The sequence below is a fragment of the Hypanus sabinus genome, chromosome 7, assembly GCF_030144855.1.
Source record: "Hypanus sabinus isolate sHypSab1 chromosome 7, sHypSab1.hap1, whole genome shotgun sequence".
NCBI classification, from domain to species: domain Eukaryota; kingdom Metazoa; phylum Chordata; class Chondrichthyes; order Myliobatiformes; family Dasyatidae; genus Hypanus; species Hypanus sabinus.
The window spans coordinates 128,502,079-128,523,615 of record NC_082712.1 but is presented as its reverse complement, the minus strand read 5'-3'; the positions used below and the strand labels follow the sequence as shown (position 1 = coordinate 128,523,615).

Below are 21,537 nucleotides of genomic sequence, written 5' to 3'. Positions count from 1 at the left end.
CAATTGAATTCCAACAGTGCAGTTAGAAGGCCAAGTGATTTGGTTTCACTTTTGTTGGTAGAAAATGGTAGGTATGACTATCAGCCTTTCCTTGGATATCACCTGTAGTTTACTACATGGGTTCAAAGAGTACCATGTCTTCATCCAGAATCAAAGCAGTCCCCTGATGGTGCACATATAGAATATTAGCGGAAGGTTCAATTCATTGGTGTATTTTGAATCACTGGAATTAGAGAAACAGCTGGATATGACTCTTGAGTGCAACGTAAGCAATCAATCTATTTCTGGAACATAAAACAGCATAGCACAGTACAGTGCCTTCAACCCACAGTGTTATGTGACAGATAGAAACCTACGCTCCCTGATTAATCGAACACTTTCCTCCTACACAGCCCATAATCCTCTATTTTCCTTTCATCCAAGGGCCTCTAGGAGTCTCTTAAATGTCCCTATTGTATATGCCTCTAGAACCACCCCTGACTGGATGTTCCAGGCACCCACCACTCTTATGTGTACATTCACCTACCTCTGATATCACCTCCCTCCTAAAACTTTCCTTATCATCTAGGAATACTGCACTTGTTACAGCATGTGGCTATCCCATCATTCCAAGGAAGCAACTTTCTGAAGTCAGACACCAGCATTCCCTGGAACAGTTGATGCCACTGGATCTAGAAAATCTGAATGCCAGAGGTCACTGGATGTGTGTGAGCAGCAGTAGAGTGCAGCGCTGATGATTCTGTTTGGGTTAGTGTGAGAGTGCTCAGTGCTGCTAACCTCCAACAGCGAGGCAGTCCCTAATGCTGAGAATTTGTATAAATGCATAAGTGAGAAAGATTATGACCTGGATTTTGCTATAGTATAACACTGCTTTCTGTTATTTACATAGAAATCAGAAGGTACATTCCTGAGAATGAAATACAGTAATCTAGAAGCTGCAGTTCATGTCCACCCGACCTATCAAAATTAGCTTGAGAACTAATTCCTACTATCTTTTTTAAGATTAAAATAATTTCAGTCATGTGATATCTTCATATTTGGATGAGAAAATGTTGGTCCAGTGTACATCCAATTTTGATTTTACTGAACATCTAATTTGAATTAGCTCCAGTAACCTCGCTGATCTAAAAATTATGACTTTAATCCATGAGATATTTCCTTTCCTCTATGTTCTTGATGTTAGCCAGTATTATATTTTTCTTCTGGTCCAGGATTAGATTCAGATTAGTTTATAGTCATGCATAAAGTGTACAAAATAAGCAGTATATGTGATAATAATAAACACAACAAATAAATACTGCAATGAGCAGAAATTCAGTGGAATGATGTAAAGTATAGTAGTGCTGAAGATTACTAAAATGGCAATAACGAAATAGAATTAGGCTTAAAGAATGTGGTTGCGCCACTTGGAAAGGGATGTGAAGGAGGTGATTGGTTTAGCTTTTGAGCTCTTGTATCTTCTAGAGGCTAGAAGAGAATAAAGGGAATGGGCAGGGTGATAGGCACATGTAATGCACTGTGAATGTAGACAGGAAGGAAGGATATGAAAGGCCTGTGATGGGCTGACTAGTGTTTATTCTCTCTGCAGGTTATGACAGACAGAAGGGGCCATGACAAGTCCTTGGTAAGTAGGACTAAAGAGAATCCCTATACATTCTATATATTATATACAACAAGTGCAAGAGAACCTGTCAAGCATAAAGGAGAAAACATATGCTTGGAGGCAGAGGATGTGTGCAAAGTCTTAAATAAGAACTTATTTACCAAGGGAAAGAATGTGGAGGATAGTGAGATCAGTGTGGAGCATGCTAGTATGCCAGGGCATTTTGAGATAAAGAGATCGTATTGGATCTGTTAAAGAATGTTAAGGTGGATAAGTCCCCAGAGCATGATGGGATATACCCCAGATTATTCAGAGATGTGCGTGATGAGATATTCTGAGGTCTTGGCCAAAATCTTTATGTCCTCTCTGATGTCAGGCAAAGACCTGGAGAACTGGTGTGTAGATATTATTGTTCTGTCATTCAAGAAAGAAAATACAGATAATTCTGGAAACCATACCAATGTGTCTCACATCAGTGTTAGGGATGCTGGGTTGGAAAGGATTCTCTGTAACAGCAATTAGAAAAACATGTCCTAATTAGGGACAGTCAACATTGCTTTGTGTAGGGCTCATTATGTCTTAATAATGATGTTTTTTAAGGAGCTAATAAAGGAGATTGATAAAGGTAAGACTATAATCAGAAACACACACAAAATGCTGGTGGAACACAGCAGGCCAGGCAACATTTATAGGGAGAAGCGCTGTCGACGTTTCGGGCTGAGATCCTTCATCCTGACCTAGTCTGCTGTGTTCCACCAGCGTTTTGAGTGTGTTGCTTGAATTTCCAGCATCTGCAGATTTGCTCATGTTTGCACTATAATCAGGATCAGGTTTAATATCACCGGCATATGTCGTAAAATTTGTTAATTTTGCGACAGCAGTACAATGCAATACGTAATAGAAAAAAACAATTACAGTAAGTATATACATTAACTAATGAAATTAAGTAGTGCAAAAAAAATAGAAATAATAAGATACTGGGGTAGTGTTCATGGGTTCAATGTCCATTCAGAAATTGGATTGCACAGAGGAAGAAACTGTTCCTGAACCATTGAGTTTGTGCCTTCAGATTTCTGTACCTCCTTCTTGATTGTAGCAATGAGAAAATGGCATGTTCTGGATGATGGACAACCTTAATGAAGGGCACCATCTTTTAGAGGCTCAACTCCTTGAAGATGTCCTGGATACTATCTATGGAGGCTAGTGCATGTCTGGCATACCCATGGTGTCTGAGAGGGTAGGGACTTCTGACGGGGCCCTAATGGGACTATAATTTCGAGTGTCTGGGATGAAGTTTTGGCAGCCTCATCAGTCATGGCGTTACCGGTGGTTTATCAGCCTGACGGGTATGAGTGGAGCATTTGATAATGGTCAACGTTTTTGGCAGTTGTTAGGCAGTGAGAAGATTCTGTACAAATGTAGCATTGCTAATAGGAGAGCAAATAACTCAGCTTTGTGTGCTGACACGGCTGGTTGAAAGGCTGCCTGCTCGAGCACCACATCATCTGTGACCACAGCATAACCGGAACATCTCTGGCATTGAGGGCCAATGAAAGTACTACCACCGACATACAAGGTTATGTCGGGGTCCTTTGGGGATTGGTCCGTGAGGTCCTCGCGGGCTGTGGTGAGCAGCACGCAGTCATGTTCAGAATCGTTTGTAACCTGGGATGGCGACTTTAGGAAAGTGGCCGGGTTTAATTTGGAGCAGTGAGAAAATGTCAGCAGCGGGTTACTCAGTGAGGCTGTCTCAAAGTGCTTTTGTTGGGCCTGAGTGAGGTGCTGTGCCTGTGGAGAGGTCAAAAGCTCCAACAGCGAGTGGAAAGAGAGCACATTTACAGGCTGATGTAAGGTAATTAGAAGCTGCAGTTACCAGGGTATATATACTGTACTGCCTTCCCTGAAACTTCACCCATAGGGTGCGCGTCTGTTGGTATGTTCATTCAGACCCCTGGAACCCTGAGAGGGCAATGGTGGCCCCGGAAAGCCGCAGTCCATGTTCCAACACCATCTCATGATCGAGGGTGGAAGTGGTTGCCCCGGTATCAATCATAAATGGCAGTTGAATTCCAGCTCGCTGAAGGATTATGCTGGGTTCCTCTTACGGGTCGCTACTTAGAACGGGCAACATTTTCGAGGGTCAATGAGCAAAGGATTGTTCATAGAGAATGGGGTGACTGTCCGGTTTGAAATTGAGCATCTCTGCTGTCCCCAGAGGCACCTTGCCTTCCAGTGTCCTGGTGGCCACGGTTAAAACATACTCCAAGCTGACCTCACCCGGGCATGGTGGTCCATTTCTTCGATCGGGGGATAAAGTCAGTGAAGTGGTCCACTTATTGTCATCACCTGGTCGGGTCCTGGGGCGTATGGGTCATCATAGGGGGTAAGGTCAATCAGGGAATTGATCCCAATCCCGGTTTCTCGGTTACGGAGTATGGTTACGATGCCAGCCATTATCGGACCCCCGTCGGTGTCCCTGACCCCGTTGGACAAATTCATGGTTGACTGCAACTCCCTTTGAGGAAGGTCTGGACTCTGTGCTGGGATCCCAGTAGTAAACTATGGCCCGCCACGTCCGATTACGGTCATTATGTGGTCAGTCCATATTGTTGGTCTTAACCATCGTGGCTTACTTAAAAGGGAGACATTGGAGCAGCAGCGTGTTAAATTGAGGGAAAGTGAACCCATTTTTGAAGACCTGGTCCCCAACATAAGTCTTGTAGCATGACACAAAGAGCTCCAAGTAATCCGGCCCTGATTCTCCGGGTTTCGGTTTACATTCTAGTACTTAAAGTGACGTTAATAGGCTGTTGCAGTGCTTTTTCCAAGCCCTGGATTATCTGATTGGTTTGTTCTTCCTCGTTTAGTACCCCTTTTCTGAAGCAGCATCTGGGGAGGGGAATAAGCAGTCAATCTTTTGAGGCCAAGACCCTTCTTCGGGCCATAATATAATCCAAACATTGCCTGAAGTCAGTACTAAACCCGGATCTCTGGGGCTGTGGGATAGCGACTACCACTGTGCCAAAATCCATGAGACATAAACCTCCTTTCATTACTGAGTTAAGTCTAGATGCAGAAGAGAACAACACCTAATATTCCATTTGAGTAGTTTCCAACCCAAGAGCATGAATGCTTTTCCACTTTTCTAACTTCTGGTAAGTCCGGTATCCCAGTTCTATATTCCATTTCCATCCCTCATCTGCAGATAATATCATGCAACAAAGTCCGAAAAAATCCTGGGGGATATCACTATATATTTGAATTGTGTTTCAGATATATTGTGCGAAAAGCGCTGATTTCTATGATCATTTCTTGTGGCTTTTATGGAGCATAGACAGGGATAACCGCCGGCTGATCTTGTTCCCCCGCCCTGAGATTTAGCATCATTAGGGTAGGTCGGGCGGGGGACTTCTCTCAGGGACTGTGCTTATTCATTCTTCAGTATCACCTCGAGGGATGGTTGGATATAGGGGTTCTGTCCTCCCCTTCTCCCTTTGTTTCACCCCTCCTCCCATGGTATCAGAGAACCCTGGAGAAATTTCGGGTCCCATGGCCAGTAGTGGCTCCCAATATGGTGGTGGGGGTCTTCTCACTAGCCAGTCTTTATCGCAATCACTTTCATCAAACAGGGTTGGTAAGCCAGACAAGCTCCCGGGATCCCGTGTTTCATTCCCTATTTGCCCCTGTATTTGTCGCTTTTGGCCTTTGGTTTTATGCCTTGATCAAGATTTTGCATTTATTACGACTGATCTTTTTCCGGACCATTTTTACGGATCGGTCACAGCTTGTCACATCCCAAGTCCCTCCCCACTTCGTCCCCCAACTTCTTATGTAAAATACCACCTAAAACACACAAATCTCTCCCTTTATCATAGTTTTTGGCTAGTGAAGTTCCTGTACCTTTTTAATCACATGATAGGTCTTATCCCATGTTGTTGCCTTTTTACCAAGCACGGTGTCTACTGCTCAATTCTGTTGATTCTTACCTGACTTTAATGTTTTACCCGATACCTGCGCACAGTATCTATGGATCAATTTTTCTGGTTCGTTTACCTGACTTTAATTTTTAGACATCTCTTAAGTTTTACCTGACACGTGCCACCTCTTCAGTTGTATGGTTTTTATCCTTTCTTTTTTTACCAGACACGGTGTTCACTCATCAATTCTCCTGGTTTTTCTTTACTCGACTAACTCTTACCCGATTTTAACCTGTCAGCTGTCCAATTTTCAAATAATTGTACTACCTTATACGAGTCTTTTGGCAGATTCGATCTGGGTCTCATCAAGGTCCTGTGCTAAGGTCCAGGCGAGGGTCAGAGACTCACACCGCTATCGTAGGGAGTGACAAATATAATTCATCTTTGAGGGCCCAATTGATCCCCGTAGATAGGATGATCGGTCTGTCGCTTACTCAACCTAGCTCCATGTCACAGTCCCTATGTTGGTACCCTGCTCGCAAGCGCCAAATGTGGAAGTCAAATTTGGATAAAGTCACTCAGAGACCGTGTAAGTATATACAAACTCCTTATTCAAAGCACCCGTGGCTTACTTAGTTAGTCACTCAAACTTGCCCCAGTAGGACTTATCTATTGCTTGACAACACGGAGAGATAAGTTACAGAATAGGTATAATGCCCTATACACAAACAGGCTGGAGTGGTCTTATTGCTGCGCTTGATTGCACAAAGAATCAAGGACCTTGAAGCACTGTCTAACTCCAAGAAGAAATATGGCTCAGCATGGCTCAGCACATCTGTTGATCATCAGCAGTTTCTTTCAGAAAAACAGCCTGCTATGTTTAACTGACCGTGTTAACTCTACATACTTTATCAGATTCATCACCCTCTAGCTAAAGAAATTCCTCTTCGTCTCTGTTCTAAAGGGATGTCCTTGTATTCTGAGGCTGTGCTCTCTAGTCCTTGATTCTCCTACTATTGAAAATATCCTCTCCGCATCCACTCTATCCAGCCCTTCCAATATTTCAGAAGATGTAAGAACTATTTGGAAAGTGTTGCACACTTGAGTCATATGTCAAGAAAGCTAAAAATGACCTTGATAATAGTCTCATTGCTACTTATAACATTTCCAAAATGCTAGCAAAGTGTGGGAAAACCTCTTTCAATTGGTGAAAGATTAATGATGCCTAGTGTATCAAAAATGCTCACCACTGTTCTCAAAATGAGTGAAGACATTGAATATAAATTATGCACAGAGCTATATAAAACAGAATTTGGCATACAAATGGATGAGTCAACTATGCAAGACAAAGAGGCATTGCTAATGGCATATGCACAGTTTATCTTAAATAGGAAAGTTTAAAAAGAGATACTCTTGTAAAAAGTTAAAAAGAAATATCAATGGCGAATCAATCTATGACGAGCTCAAAATGTATATTGAGGCTAAAAGTATTCTAATTAAGGTGTTGGGGCATGGCCAAGTGGTTAAGGCATCCGTCTAGTGATCTGAAGATCGCTAGTTCGAGCCTTGGCTGAGGCTGTGTGTGTCCTTGAGCAAGGCACTTAACCAGACACTGCTCTGTGATGCCACCAGTGCCAAGCTGTATGGGTCCTATTGCCCTTCCCTTGGACAACATCAGTGGCATGGAGAGGGGAGACTTGCAGCTTGGGCAACTGCCAGTCTTTCATAAAAAAATCCTTGCCCAGGCTTGTGCCCTGGAAACTTTCCAAGTCACAAATCCATGGTCTATCGAGACTACACATTCTAATTAGGAGCATGATTACTTGTGCAACAGATGGAGCAGCATGGCAAGTTGTCATGCTGGTTTTGTGGCATTTATATAAAAAAAGAAAGTGTTTGAAATCTGTTGTGTAATTCATCGTCAACATCTTGCAGCCAAAAACCTTAACTAGCAACTTTTTTCAAGCATGACACTTGTAATATCTGCTATTAACAATTTTAAAGCTCATCCATTAAATAGCAGAATATTTTGTTAGTTATGTCAATGTAATGACGAAGAGTTTGAACACTTGCTTCTTCACACTGAGTGCATTGGATGTCAAAAGGCTTAAAACATTTATTTGATCGTTTGGACACTGTGGTTGAATTTTAGCTCAAGATCAACAAGAGCTTGGGAAACAAGATTGAACTTCTAAATGGTGATGTTTTAACTTAAACCCCAGCTGCTCAAATACCCTCAGCAGAACCTCATTTCTTGATCTTTCTAAGTCGTTGGCACCCACATGGACCACTATAACTGGGTCTTTCCCCACCCATTCCAAACTCCTCTGCAGGTCAGATGAAGTGACCTGAACCTGGGCACCAGGCAGACAACACAGCTTTGGGGACTCTTGCTCCTTGCAGCAGACAATTGTATCTATTCCCCTGACTATACTATCCCCAATTGTAACTACAGTTCTCCTTTTCCCTATCTTGAATGGTTCCCCTAACCATGGTACCACAGTTTGGTTGCTCATCCTTCCTGCAGCTCCCATTCTCATCCTCACAGGGAGCAACAATCTCAGACCTACTGAGCAAGCTGAAAGGCTGAGGCTCCTCCAGCACTACCTCTTGGATATCTCTACTTGCCTCACTCACAGTCACACCCTCTTGTCCCTGGCCACAGATCGAATTGAAGTAGTTAAAGCATTGGGTGTGACTGCCTCCTGAAACAGTTTCCAGATAACTCTCCTCCTCCCTGATGCATCACAGTGTTCAAAGCTCATATTCTAGGTCATCAGCTTTGAGCCTGAGTTCCTCAAGTAGTCAAAACTTGCTACAGATGTGGTCACCAGGAACCACAATGGGCTCTGCCAGTTCCCATATTATGCAGCTATAATACATCACCTGGTCCTGCATCCCTATTTTTTAAAATTTTGGTGTGATGTGGTATCTCTTTAGTTGTATAAAACTAACAATATAAAAAAAATTGAGCTATGGATGTTTACATGGATTTTCATAAGGTATTTGTCAGTCCCTCATGGAGGCTCATGCAGATGATTAAGATGTATAGTGTCCACTGTGACTAAGCTGTTTGTCTTCTAAGGGCAAGCCAATTCTGAATCCAGAGGGAGATGGTCAATCAGATTTATTTTGGTTGGAGTTTTGTAGGTCTGTGATTAGTGGTGTTCTGCAGGGCTCCTCACTTGGACCTATTTTTATTTTTTTATATATATGTTAAAAATGACTTGGATGAAAATCTGGATGGATGATCTTTTCACTGTAACCTTTGATGCCATGTCTAATCAAGAATCTATCAATCTCTGCCTAAAGCACACCCAACAACCCGGCCTCCACAGCTGCTTGTGGTAACAAATACACCTGGCTAAACAAATTTCTCCTAATCTCTGTTCTAAATGAATGTCCCTCTATCCTGAGGACATGCCCTCTTGTCCTGGACTCCCCCACCATGGGAAACATCCTTTCCACATCTACACTCTCCAGGCCCTTTAACATTCCAAGGCTTTCAATGAGATCTCACCTCATCCCCCTCAAGCCATTTTGAAATGAATGCTAGCATTGCATTTACCTTCCTCACCATTGGCTCAACCTGCAATTTAACCTTTAGGGTGTTCTGCACAAGGAATCCCAAGTCCCTTTGCATCCCTTTGATTTTTGGATTTTTCCCCCCTTTAAGAAAATAGTCTGCAGATTTATTTCTACTACCGATGTGCATGACCATGCATTTTCCAACATTGTATTTCACTTGCCACTTTCTTGCTCATTTTCCTGATCTGTCTAAGTCCTTCTGCAGCCTGCCTGTTTCCTCAACACTACCTGCTCCTCCACCAATCTTCATATCATCTGCAAACTTAGTAACAAAGCCATCTACTTCATCATCTAAATCATTGATATACAGCATAAAAATAAGTCATGCTAACACTGACACCTGCGGAACACCACTAATCACTGGCAGCCAACCAGACAGGGATCCTTTTATTCCCACTTGCTGCTTCCTACCAATCAGCCAATGCTCTAAGCATGTAAGTAACTTTCCTGTAATACTATGGGTTCTTAACTTGTTAAGTAGTCTCATGTGTATTACTTTGTCAAAAGCCTTCTGAAAGTCCATACATACACCACCCACTGCATCCTTTTATCTGTTCTACGTGTAACCTCCTCAATGAATTCCAGCAGGTTTGTCAAGCAAGATTTTCCCTTCAGGAAACCATGTTAACTTTGTTCTATCTTGTTCTGTGTCACAAAGTACTCCATAGCCTCATCCTTAATAATTGACTCCTACTTCTTCACAACCACTGAGGTCAGGATAACTAGTCTATAATTTCCTTTCTGCTGTCTTACTCCTTTCTTAAAGAGTGGAGTGACATTTGTAATTTTCCAGTCCTCTGATACCATGCCAGAGTCTAATGATTTTTGAAAGATCATTACTAATACCTCCACAATCTCTAATGCTACCTCTTTCAGAACTTTAGGGTGCAGTTCATCTGGTCCAGGTGACTTATGTACCCTTAGATCATTGAGCATTTTGAGCACCTTCTCCTTTGTAATAGCAACTGCACTCACTGTTCTTCCTTCACACACCATAACATCTGGCACACTGCTAGTGTCTTCCACAGTGAAGACTCTGCAAAAATAGCATGTAGCAGTTCCACATCTTGGGCTAGGTCAGTTGCAGATGAAGGTTATCCAGTTTGTTTCTAGGGAGTGAACATTGGAGAGCAGTATTGATGTGAGAGTGGGCCTTAAGGCATTACTTTAAACTGAGCATGGATTCCAGCACTTTCTCTCACACCACTTCTGGTGACCTGTAACAGGTCATGTCAGGGTATGAGGCCCTGATCCATGCAATAACCCAAGACGATGCAGTTCCTTTGCTGTCAGTCTTGCAAATGAACTGGACTTACATTTTCAACTTCTCACTGCTATGGGCGGAAGTTCCCATGCTTCAAAGAAGCAACAATTATACCAGTGCCTAAGAAGAATAATGTGAGCTGCCTTAATGATTATTGCCCAGTAGCACTCACATTTACAGTGATGAAATGCTTTGAGTGGTTGGTCATGACTAGACTGAACTCTGCCTCAGCAAGGACCTGGATCCATTGCAGTTTGGCTATTGCCACAATAAGTCAACGGCAGATACAATCTCAATGGTTCTTCACATGCCTTAGACCACCTGGACAACACATACACCTATGTCATAAAGATCCCCCTCATGTTCCCCTTGAAGATTTCACTGTTCATTCTTAACCTGTAATGGTCTCATCCAACCTCAGTGGAAAAAGCCTGCTTGCATTTACCTTATCTATATCCCTTGTAATTTTGTACACCTGTATCAAATTTCTCCTCATGCACCTCTTGTCTCTGGTATCACTGAAATAGCTATATACTATCTGAATAATCCTGTTTTGTCTTCCTGATGGCATGGGAAAGCACAGCTCTTGCTGACTTGACAGTCATCTTATCTCCTGATCTGAAGGCAGCATCCTGATTTCTCAGCAACACCTGGACCTCAGCCATCAGCCATGGCTACTGATTTGCTTTCACATAGATGTGTTCAATTATGGTGATGTCCTCAATGCTCTTCTCTATATAGACAGTCACAGATCCCGCTTATTCAGCAATGTTAATGTGATGGTCATAGGTAGCTGCCTACCTAAACATGTTCTAGTTCGTGTTTTCAAAAGAGTCTTGCAAAGCTACAGTAGCTCGTCCTTGCAGCACACCACCAGTCACAGGCCCCCATTTAGAGAGGCAACCCTCTACTACCACTCTCTGGCTTCTCCCACAAAGGCAATGTCTAATCCAATTTACTCTCTCATCCTGAATGCCCAGCAACTGGACCTTCTTGAACAACCTCCCATGTGGAACCTCATCAAATGCCTTGCTAAAGTCCATGTGGACAACATCCACTGCCTTACTTTCATCCACTTTCCATGTAACTTCCTCAAATAACTCTATAAAATTGGTTAGACATAACATACCATGCATAAAGCTATGCTTTCCTTCATCAATCCATGTCTATACAAATAGTTAGAATACCTTCCAATAACTTTTCCACAAATGATGTAGACTCACTATCCTATAATATCCTGATTCATGTTTAGAGCTTTTTTTAAATAGTGGAACTCCATTGACTAACCTTCAATCCTCTGGTACTCCTGTCACTAAGGATGTTTTAAGTACCTGTGCTAGGGCCACAGTAATTTCTGCACTTGCCTCCTGTAGTGTCCGAGGGAACACACTGTCACGTCCTGGGGATTTATCCACTCTGATTTGCCTCAATGTAGCAAAACCCTCCTCTGTAATCTGTACTGTAATTGGATCTTGGACTTCTTGACTGAAAGTTCACAGTCAATCTGTGTTGACAGCAACATCTATAGCTCCATCACATCGAGTACTGGCAAACCATGCTCTGCCAGGGCTCCAGGCTCAGCCCACTGCAAATCATGCTGTTCATGCATGATTGCACCACTAGATCCAGTTAAAATCAAATCTAGACCAATTGATGACACAACAGTGGTTGATCTTATCAATGATGGCAATCAGAAAGCATGGAGAGAAGAGGTAGAGTACCTGGTAGAATGGTGCAAGCACAATAACTTGAGTCTCAACATGGACAAGACCAAAGAGGTAGTTGTGGACTTTAGAAAGGAACAGGCTGATCACTCCTCACTGCACATAAACAGCTCCTCCGTGGAGAAAGTTAGGAGCACCAAATTTGTGGAAGATCTCAGATGGTCTCTCAACATCACCTCTTTAGTGAAGAAAGCACGGCAGCATTTTTACTTCTGGAGGAGATTGAGGTGAGTTTGGCTCTCACCCACCATTGAGAGTGTCCTCACCAGTTGCATCACTCTATGGTATAGGAATTGCAAGGGATCTAATAGCAAGTCCCTACAAGGGGTTGGGATGACTGCTGAAATGCTCATTGGGGTCTTCCTTCCACCCATTAGAGGTATTTATCAGGAGCACTCCATATGCAATGATCTCTCTGATCTATCCAACAACCTCTCTATGACACTACTCTCAGGCAGGAGACCTGTAGCATTTGGACAAGGATTGTTAGGATGGAAAACAGCTTCTTCCCCCAGGCTGTGAGACTACTGAACTCCCTGCCACCATCCAGGTCTCAATAGTCAGTAGTATTATACTGTTTACTTATTAACTTGCAACATAAATACACCTTATTATTTGTTGATTTATTTGCAGTAATGTTACTTTATGTGTTGTGTGCGATCTATATGTACCTCGTTGTGGACTTCCATCTGGGGGAGCATTGTTTCGTTTGGCAGTATACATGTATACAATTGAATGACAATAAGCTTGAACTTGAACCTGAACTTGATACAGCTGGAGTGTTGTTCAGGGAACTTAAAATGAGCTACCAATCTTGTGAATTTGTAACACAGGGGTATGAGTGTGCTAAGTAACAGTATGTAAGGGAAGGAGTTAAATAATCCCAAACCAGTGAGTAAGATCATAGTTCCACAAACCTAGCACATTCATGCATGAGTGTTCATACACAATTTCTTGAAGCACTATTTTGAAAGCAATTTCTTGAATTTCACTACCCACAACAATGCCCAGAGATTTTCCAGGCCTACGATGTATGTCAAGACATGATATGATCTTATCATCCTAAATTTGTAGTTCACTAAATTCAGCATCATTCAGGACAAACTGTCTGTAGTGTAGGCCTCCATCAGTCTCGATAGACCATGGATTTGCGCCTTGGAGTTTCCAGGGCGCAAGTCTGGGCAAGGTTGTATGGAAGACCAGCTGCAAGTCTCCCGTCTCCACGCCACCGATGTTGTCCAAGGGAAGGGCATTAGGACCCATACAGCTTGGCACCGGTGTCATCGCAGAGCAATGTGTGGTTAAGTGCCTTGCTCAAGGACACACACACAGCCTCAGCCAAGGCTTGAACTAGAGACCTTCAGATCATTAGACAACCACCTTAACCTCTTGGCCACATGCCAACAGGACAAACTAGCTTATCCATCTACCAGCTTATACTTTTACTTTGTCCTTCACAGAGATAATTTCACTCAAATATATGTCATCTCCCAGCTCCAGAAATTCTTCCACTTTAAACAAGGGAAGGTGCCAAGTGGAATTACCACCATTTGGAATTTTTTCTTTGTCACCTACCATCCTGACTTAGAAATATATTCCCATTGCTTAATTGTCTCTGTCTAAATCTGACAACTCAGTCATAATAACTGCATGGCTTTCTCAAGAGCAATTAAGCCTAGATATTAGCTGTTAACCTTGCATGAAATCACCTGATACTAGATGTGTTGTAGAGATACTGTACTTTTCTGATAACTGGCTGACAGGATTTTCCATTTTATGAAGGTATAGAACATACATTCACACTCATAAGTCTAATAAATATTACCATTCAAAATAAAATCCAATCTACAAGTCACTTACCTAGTGCCACACTTTTGATCTTTGCCAGATTACATTCTGGTTGATAACAGCACTAAGCATGCTTAAAGAAAATAAGTCTTATTTGGGAACAAAATTCAGTATCCACTTTTAAAAACATATAACAAAAACTTGTATGGTATTTACTTCATTTTAGTGTAAAGCATGTGTGACAATTTAGGTACAAACCAATGCTGTTATGTTCTCCACAGAATAAAAAGGATTAAGCCACACAGAATTTACCATTGTCAGGGCAAGCAAAAACTTTGTGGTGAGTAGAAGCAGTACAAACATTTTCGCATATGGTTAGCTAAGTTCACAATTTAAAAACAGAATAAAGGATGAGGTGTGTTAATAGTGTCATCTTCATTAAAAATGGTAAGTTGTTCAATTGCTTCTCTTACAGTTAACATTGGTAAATATTGGTTTAGTAAATAATGAAATACAGCTAGTTGTTAAATCCTTAAACTCAGTTGAAGTCCCATTCCTCTGTGCAAATCGTTCTGTTATCAGGCAAAATGAGTCTGAGGGAGGTCACAGAACAATATCCACTGACTGTAGTTTTCCATTGAGCATGTGGTGGCAGTATTTGTAATGATTATGATGCAAGTCATTAATGTTTTGAGATCATTCTCAACTCCCAAAAATGTGGTTGGCTGTTTAGGGATGTGCAATGTAAGCAGCAATTGAGATGGGCTTACATTTACAGAAGTAATGCTCTCAGTCAGCAAATCCAATGCTAACCTAAGTTCAGTACAGTTCTGATGAGCTATCCAAGTCTCAAAGTTTGATACTAAGAAGGTAAACCATACAGCTGCCTCTCAAGCCTATCATAAATACCTGATTGCTTCATGCCATGTTGCTGGAGAGGAAAACACTGCAGAGGTTTTTTTTTAGCCTCTTGTTTGATACTTGCACAGTTTCAGTATCTCAGTCATTCTTAAGTGAATCATTGACACTATGACTCTGCCGATTAATGCCTGGTTCCTAGAAAAACTATCATTACCTCCTGGTTATAACAGGGAGGAATTACATCACTTGCATTCCATAGAAACATTGGATGCTCCCAAGTATTGCAAAGCATTCGAGAAAGTTGAGACACAACTGTAAAACAACAAGCTTGTTTATTTTATGTTAATGGACATTTGGCTGTTTTCACAGTGTATTTAGTTATCTAATTATTGTATTTGTAATTGTATGCACCACTTTAAAGGTTAAAGGTGTAGATCTGCTTTTAAGATAGACAATTTGACTTTTCTGAACTGCCTGCATTTTGTGCAATGACCAGCTCTTTTGTTTTGAGTGAGTGTATTGTGGTGGCCGTCAGGTTTACCACCCTAACTGTGAGAAAACAAGTAACTCCCACTGTTTGACTAGGATACTACCATCTCTGGACAATTTGTTCAGGCATTGGTGGGAAGTACGAGATGAATTTACCATGTACTTTTATTTGCATTGAAGATTTCAAATATTCTGGTCATATTACCTAGGTTTGGAATACTGTATATTGTTGCAGTAGATCAGTTAAAACCATTTGAGTGATTATAAAAGACGGCTATGGACGTATGTCTCCAAGGCTATAGATGTTATCCCAGGCATAGAGATATGCATTTTTTAATATTGTGCATGTTACGTACCCGTGACATGTGACAGTGGTGTACTTGTCACGTGACAGGTGTTGAAGCTATACTGGACTTGAGGTAATGGTCTTGTGATGGTGGAGTGACATCATTTTCCCACCAGTAGAGGTCATGTGACAGGGTTTTTTTACAGGGTATAAAAGGAGGACCCCTCCCTGTGAGGAGGGGCAGTTCATGGGGGGATTTGCCATGTTGACTTCATGCCACTGCTTGATTTAATGTTATAATGCAGTTTAGTTGAAAGATGGAGTTTTATTTAATGCCTAAAGTTTAAAAGGTCATTGCCAGCAGTTTCTTTATAATACTGCTAGTTGAGAATCAGTGGAGATGGAGAGTGAAGATCGGAGTTAAAGGATCGAAAAAAGTCGATTTCGATGGTGAAATAGGTTCGACCTTGTCTGATCCTCATTCGGAAGGAATTCGTTGACTGTCCCCGTGTTAATCCCTGTGAATAGCAAAGGATTGGGAACAGTTTTGTAAAGGAAAGGTCAGTGCCTTTAAGCCGTTTCATTTTCCATCTCCATAAATTCTTCGTGGGAAAAGTGTGGTTCGACTGGGAACTGCAGCAACATGACATGAAAGAGAATTTAAGTCAACTTAAAAAGTCTCTCCCTTAAATGGACTGTAAGCATTTTGAACTTTTGCAATACTACTTTGAAGAACTGTTTTTGCGACATTGCTTTAAGAACCGTTTAAGCTGCCGCACAGCAGCTGATTTCCGGTTACGTTAGTGATTTGTTTACTTTTGGGGGTTTGTTTTTCAGTGTTTTAATAAACGTTTTATTTGTTATCAAAACCCTGCCTCACTCATATATTTATTGTTGCTAAATCCATAACATAAATATGGGGGCTGTGTCCGAGATGGATCATTTGAGTTTAAATGCTTTATTAAATTTTGAATCGGTGTTTTGGAAAAGGGGAATACTTGATTCTTTTGTTTGATTGGCTTGTGAGTGGTATTCGGCAACAATGAATATTGATGAGTTTCTGGCTTCGCCAGACGCGGAGTTGTTAGCGAAGGCGAAAAAAACTGAGGTGTCTGAGATAGCTAGTAGATTGCAACTTAAAGGTATTTTGAAGTCTACATCAAAGGCTCTAATACAGAGAAAAATTGTGTCACACTATGTGGATTCAGGTGATTTTGATGAATCGATTTTAGAGTCGTTTCCAATAAGTAATCTGGAGATGCAGTTACAAATCGAACAAATGAAGTTGGAGCATTGTAGGTTAGAAGCTGAAAGTAAACAGAGGGGATTTGAATATGCAATGGCGGAATTAAGGTCTGGGAATCAGTGTGTTGGTTCTAGAAAACCGTTTGTTGCTAGTCAAGAAATTAAATTGGTCCCACCATTTAGTGAAACAGAAGTGGAAAGATATTTCCAACATTTTGAAACAATTGCTCAGATTTCAGAGTGGCCGAAAGATAAATGGTCAGTGTTGTTACAAAGTGTAATTAAAGGTAAAGCACAACAAGTTTATACAGCTTTAACTGCTGCGCAAGCACTTGATTATGATATTGTGAAAAAGCATATTTTAAAAGCATACGAATTGGTCCCAGAAGCGTATAGAGAAAGATTCAGAAGTTTGAAGAAATCTGTGGAAAAAACATGTGGAATTTGCCTATGATAAAGCTGTGTGTTTTGAGAGATGGTTTTCCTCTAAAAATGTAAATGAGGACTATGATACATTGAAAGAGCTGATTTTAATGGAGGAATTTAAAAGAAGCATCCCTGTTGAAGTAAGGACCTACTTAAATGAGAGGGATACTGATACATTGCAGGACTCTGCTAGATTAGCTGATGAGTATGTTTTAATCCATGAGAATAAATTTCCTCAGTGCAGAATTTTTAAGAGGAAAAATAACACAGAGACTCAAGGTAAATCAGAAATTGAATCAGAAGTTAATGAGAAAGGTAAGGAGGAAGGAAAACCTGTGAAAGAAAGACAGTTTGGTCCTATTTGTAACTATTGTAAGAAACCTGGCCATGTAATAGCTAACTGTTTCAGATTGAAAAAGGAGAAGCAGTTCCAGATGCTTGTGTGCAACATACTGAAGCACCTGTAAAATTACAAGGTTTGATAAATACAAATGAGGTTTTGTTAGAGTCTGACCAAGTCCAAAAGGGATATGATCATTTTATAACTGAAGGGTTTGTATCCTTGAAAGAAGGATCTACTCTGGTGCCAATAAAAATCCTTAGGGATACTGGAGCTTCTCAATCACTGATGTTAGACAGTGTATTGAAGTTTAATGAAGAGTCTGATTCTGGTGAGGTAAATTATATACAAGGTGTTGGGAGTGATTTTATGCCTGTACATTTGCATAAAATAAATTTAAAGTCAGGGGTAGTTACAGAATTTGTTAAAGTAGGATTACAGCCTAGCTTACCTGTGAAGGATATTTCTTTATTGTTCGGTAATGACTTGGCAGGTGGACAAGTTTTTCCTGAAGTGCATTTGACAATGGAGTCGGGGGAACCAGAGATGAATTCTAACACAGATTCTTCCTGTGTTGTGACCAGAACTATGGCTAAAAATATTGATGCGCAGAATGAGGTTATTAATCATGACTGTCCAACTCAGGATTCGAGTTTTGAGGATGTGTCAGAGACTTTCTTACCTTCGTTGTTTGAACAAGATTCTTGGAGTAAGTCTGACTATGAAGATTTATCTCTGTCTCAGAAGGAGATGATAGCAGAGCAGAATAGAGACCCTGAGATTATAAAATTAGGAGAATAAGCTCTACTAGATAGTGAAATTGAAAAGGTGCCAGTAGGATATTACTTGGAAAAAGGAGTGTTGATGAGGAAGTGGAGATCGCCTACAATTCCTGCAAGTGAGGAATGAAATATTGTTTACCGGGTAGTTGTCCCTAAAGTTTATTGAAATGAGATTTTGACTTTAGCTCATAGTGTGCCTTTAGGTGGACATCAAGGGGTAAGGAAAACTGTGGACAAGATTTTAAAACATTTTTTACTGGCCTGGTCTAAGAAAAGATGTGGTGATGTTTTGTAAGACATGTCATACTTATCAAAATGTAGGTAAACCAAATCAAGTTACACCAGTGGCTCCATTACAACCTATTCCAGCATTTGGTGAACTGTTTTCTATAGTTATTGTAGATTGTGTTGGTCCATTACCAAAGACAAAAACTGGTTATCAGTATTTGTTGACTATCATGTGTACTTGGTCTAGGTTTCCAGAGGCAGTACCACTTAGGAATATAAAAGCTAAAACTGTGACAAAGGCCCTTATAAATTTTTTTACTTATTTTGGATTACCTAAGGAAATACAAACTGATCAAGGCAGTAATTTTGTGTCTGGATTGTTTCAACAGGTAGTTTATAAATTGGGAGCTAAACAAATCACTTCGTCTGCATACCATCCAGAATCGCAAGGTGCCTTGGAGAGGTTTCATTCTATCCTCAAGAATATGATTAGGACATATTGTGTGGAAAATGAAAGTGATTGGGATGAGGGTATAAACTTACTTTTATTTGCAGTAAGGGAATCGGTACAAGAATCTTTATGTTTCAGTCCATTTGAACTTGTATTTGGGCATAGAGTTAGAGGACCTATAGCTTTATTAAAAGAACAGTGGATTAGTAAGGAAATACACACTAATTTGTTGGACTATGTTTTGAAATTTAAGGACAGGTTACATAAAGCTTGTAGCTTAGCCAAGGAAAATTTAAAATTGGCTCAGGAGAAAATGAAAATTTGGTATGATAAAGAAGCTAGGATGAGGATGTTTAAGCCTGGAGATAAGGTGTTGGTTCTTTTCCCAGTGCAAACGAATCCTTTACAAGCTGGATTTCATGGTCCTTATGAAATTGTGTCTAAAATCAATGATGTGGATTACGTGATAAAAACTCCAGATCGTAGAAGGCCCACATAACTTTGCCATATAAATATGATTAAACCATATTTTGATAAACAATCTGATACTGTGACTGTTGTGGCTAGTGAGAATGAGTTTGATTTAACTAGGAACATGATAGATGATTCATCTGAATTTCATTCTAAATCCAACATTGTTTCTGTTAGGTTACCAAATTCAACCATTCTGGAAAATATTGATGAGAAACTAGCAGATTTACAGCTAGAGCAGAAACAGCAGATGAAGGAATTAATTTTTAAATATAAGGATTTGTTTCCAGATGTTCCGAGAAGGACTACTATAGCTTCACATGATGTAGATGTTGGAGATGCCAAACCTATTAAACAACACCCATATAGGATGAACATAGAAAAATGTGAACTTGCTGAGAAAGAAATTAAATATATGTTAGAGAATAATATTATTAAACCTTCTAATTTGAATTGGAGTTCACCCTGTGTTATGGTGCCAAAACCAGATGGTAGTATTAGGTTTTGTACGGACTATAGGAAGGTGAATGCTGTAATGAAATGAGATGCATATCCAATTCCTAGAGTAGATGATTGTGTAGATAAAGTTGGAAAAGCAAAGTTCCTTACAAAGATTGATTTATTGAAAGGGTATTGGTGTGTTCCATTAATGGACAGAGGTAGAGAGATTTCTGCATTTGTAACTCCATCTGGGCTATATGAATATAATGTTCTTCCATTTGGGATGAAGAATGCCCCAGGTACTTTCCAGAGGATGATTAACTCTGTGATTCAGGGATCGAAAGATACTGATGCTTATATTGATGATTTAGTGACAGGAAATGATACTTGGGAAGCACACATTATTGCGGTGGAGAAATTGTTTGAAAGGCTTTCAAAAGCTAACTTAACTATTAATTTAGCTAAGAGTGAATTTGGACATGCCACTGTGACTTACCTTGGTTATGTTGTGGGTCAAGGTAAGGTCGCTCCTGTTCAGGCAAAAGTTTGGGCAATTTTAGAGATTCCCACTCCAACGGGGAAAAAAACTCTCAGAAGATTCTTGGGAATGGTAGGATATTATCGAAAGTTTTGTAAGAATTTTGCTAATGTTGCCCTTCCATTAACTAACCTTTTGCAGAAGAATGTGAAGTTTGTGTGGACAGTGCCTTGTCAAGAAGCATTTGAAAAATTGAAAACAATGATATGTCAACAACCTGTGCTCAAGGCACCTGACTTTGAAAAACCTTTTTCATTAGCTGTAGATGCTAGTGATGAGGCTGCAGGAGCAGTATTAATGCAAAGGAATGAGGGTGATGAGGTTGATCATCCAGTAGCTTACTTTTCTAAGAAATTTAATAAGCATCAAAGAAACTATTCAACAATAGAGAAGAAATTGTTATCTCTTGTTTTAGCTTTGGAATATTTTGAGGTATATGTTGGTACAACTCAAAAACCACTTATTGTTTACACTGATCATAATCCGTTAGTTTTTCTGAGTAAGATGAAAAACAAAAACAGAAGGTTATTAAATTGGAGTTTGATGTTACAAGAGTACAATATTGTGATAACTCATACTAAAGGTAAAGATAATGTGGTTGCTGATTGTCTATCTTGATGTTGAATGTACAATGTAATTTTTTATGGAGTGTTTTTTACAATTGTAACACTGTATTGTATATTGTATATTGTGTATGTTATAAAATTTATACATTTGTTTTTGTAAATAATTGTTAAAATTTTTGTTCTTGACAGACAAAATAATTTTTTTTGGAGGGAGGTGTTACGTACCCGTGACATGTGACAGGTGTTGAAGCTATACTGGACTTGAGGTAACAGTCTTGTGATGGTGGAGTGACATCATTTTCCCACCAGTAGAGGTCATGTGACAGGTTTTTTGTTACAGGGTATAAAAGGAGGACACCTCCCTGTGAGGAGGGGCAGTTCGTGGCTGGATTGCCATGTTGACTTCATGCCACTGCGTGATTTAATGTTATGACGCAGTTTAGTTGAAAGATGGAGTTTTATTTAATGCCTAAAGTTTAAAAGTCATTGCCAGCAGTTACTTTATAATACTGCTAGTTGAGAATCAGTG

The 21,537-nt window shown here is 40.4% G+C and overlaps 1 long non-coding RNA gene across 1 annotated transcript; it reads left to right on the top strand.

Moving 5' to 3' along the window:
* Nucleotides 1-1,586: 1,586 nt before the first annotated feature.
* LOC132397173 (uncharacterized) lies at nucleotides 1,587-21,410 on the top strand. The gene is made up of 3 exons (XR_009513295.1): nucleotides 1,587-1,624; nucleotides 14,166-14,224; nucleotides 21,198-21,410. It is a non-coding gene; the product is annotated as an uncharacterized LOC132397173 (long non-coding RNA).
* The last annotated feature ends 127 nt before the right edge of the window (nucleotides 21,411-21,537 follow it).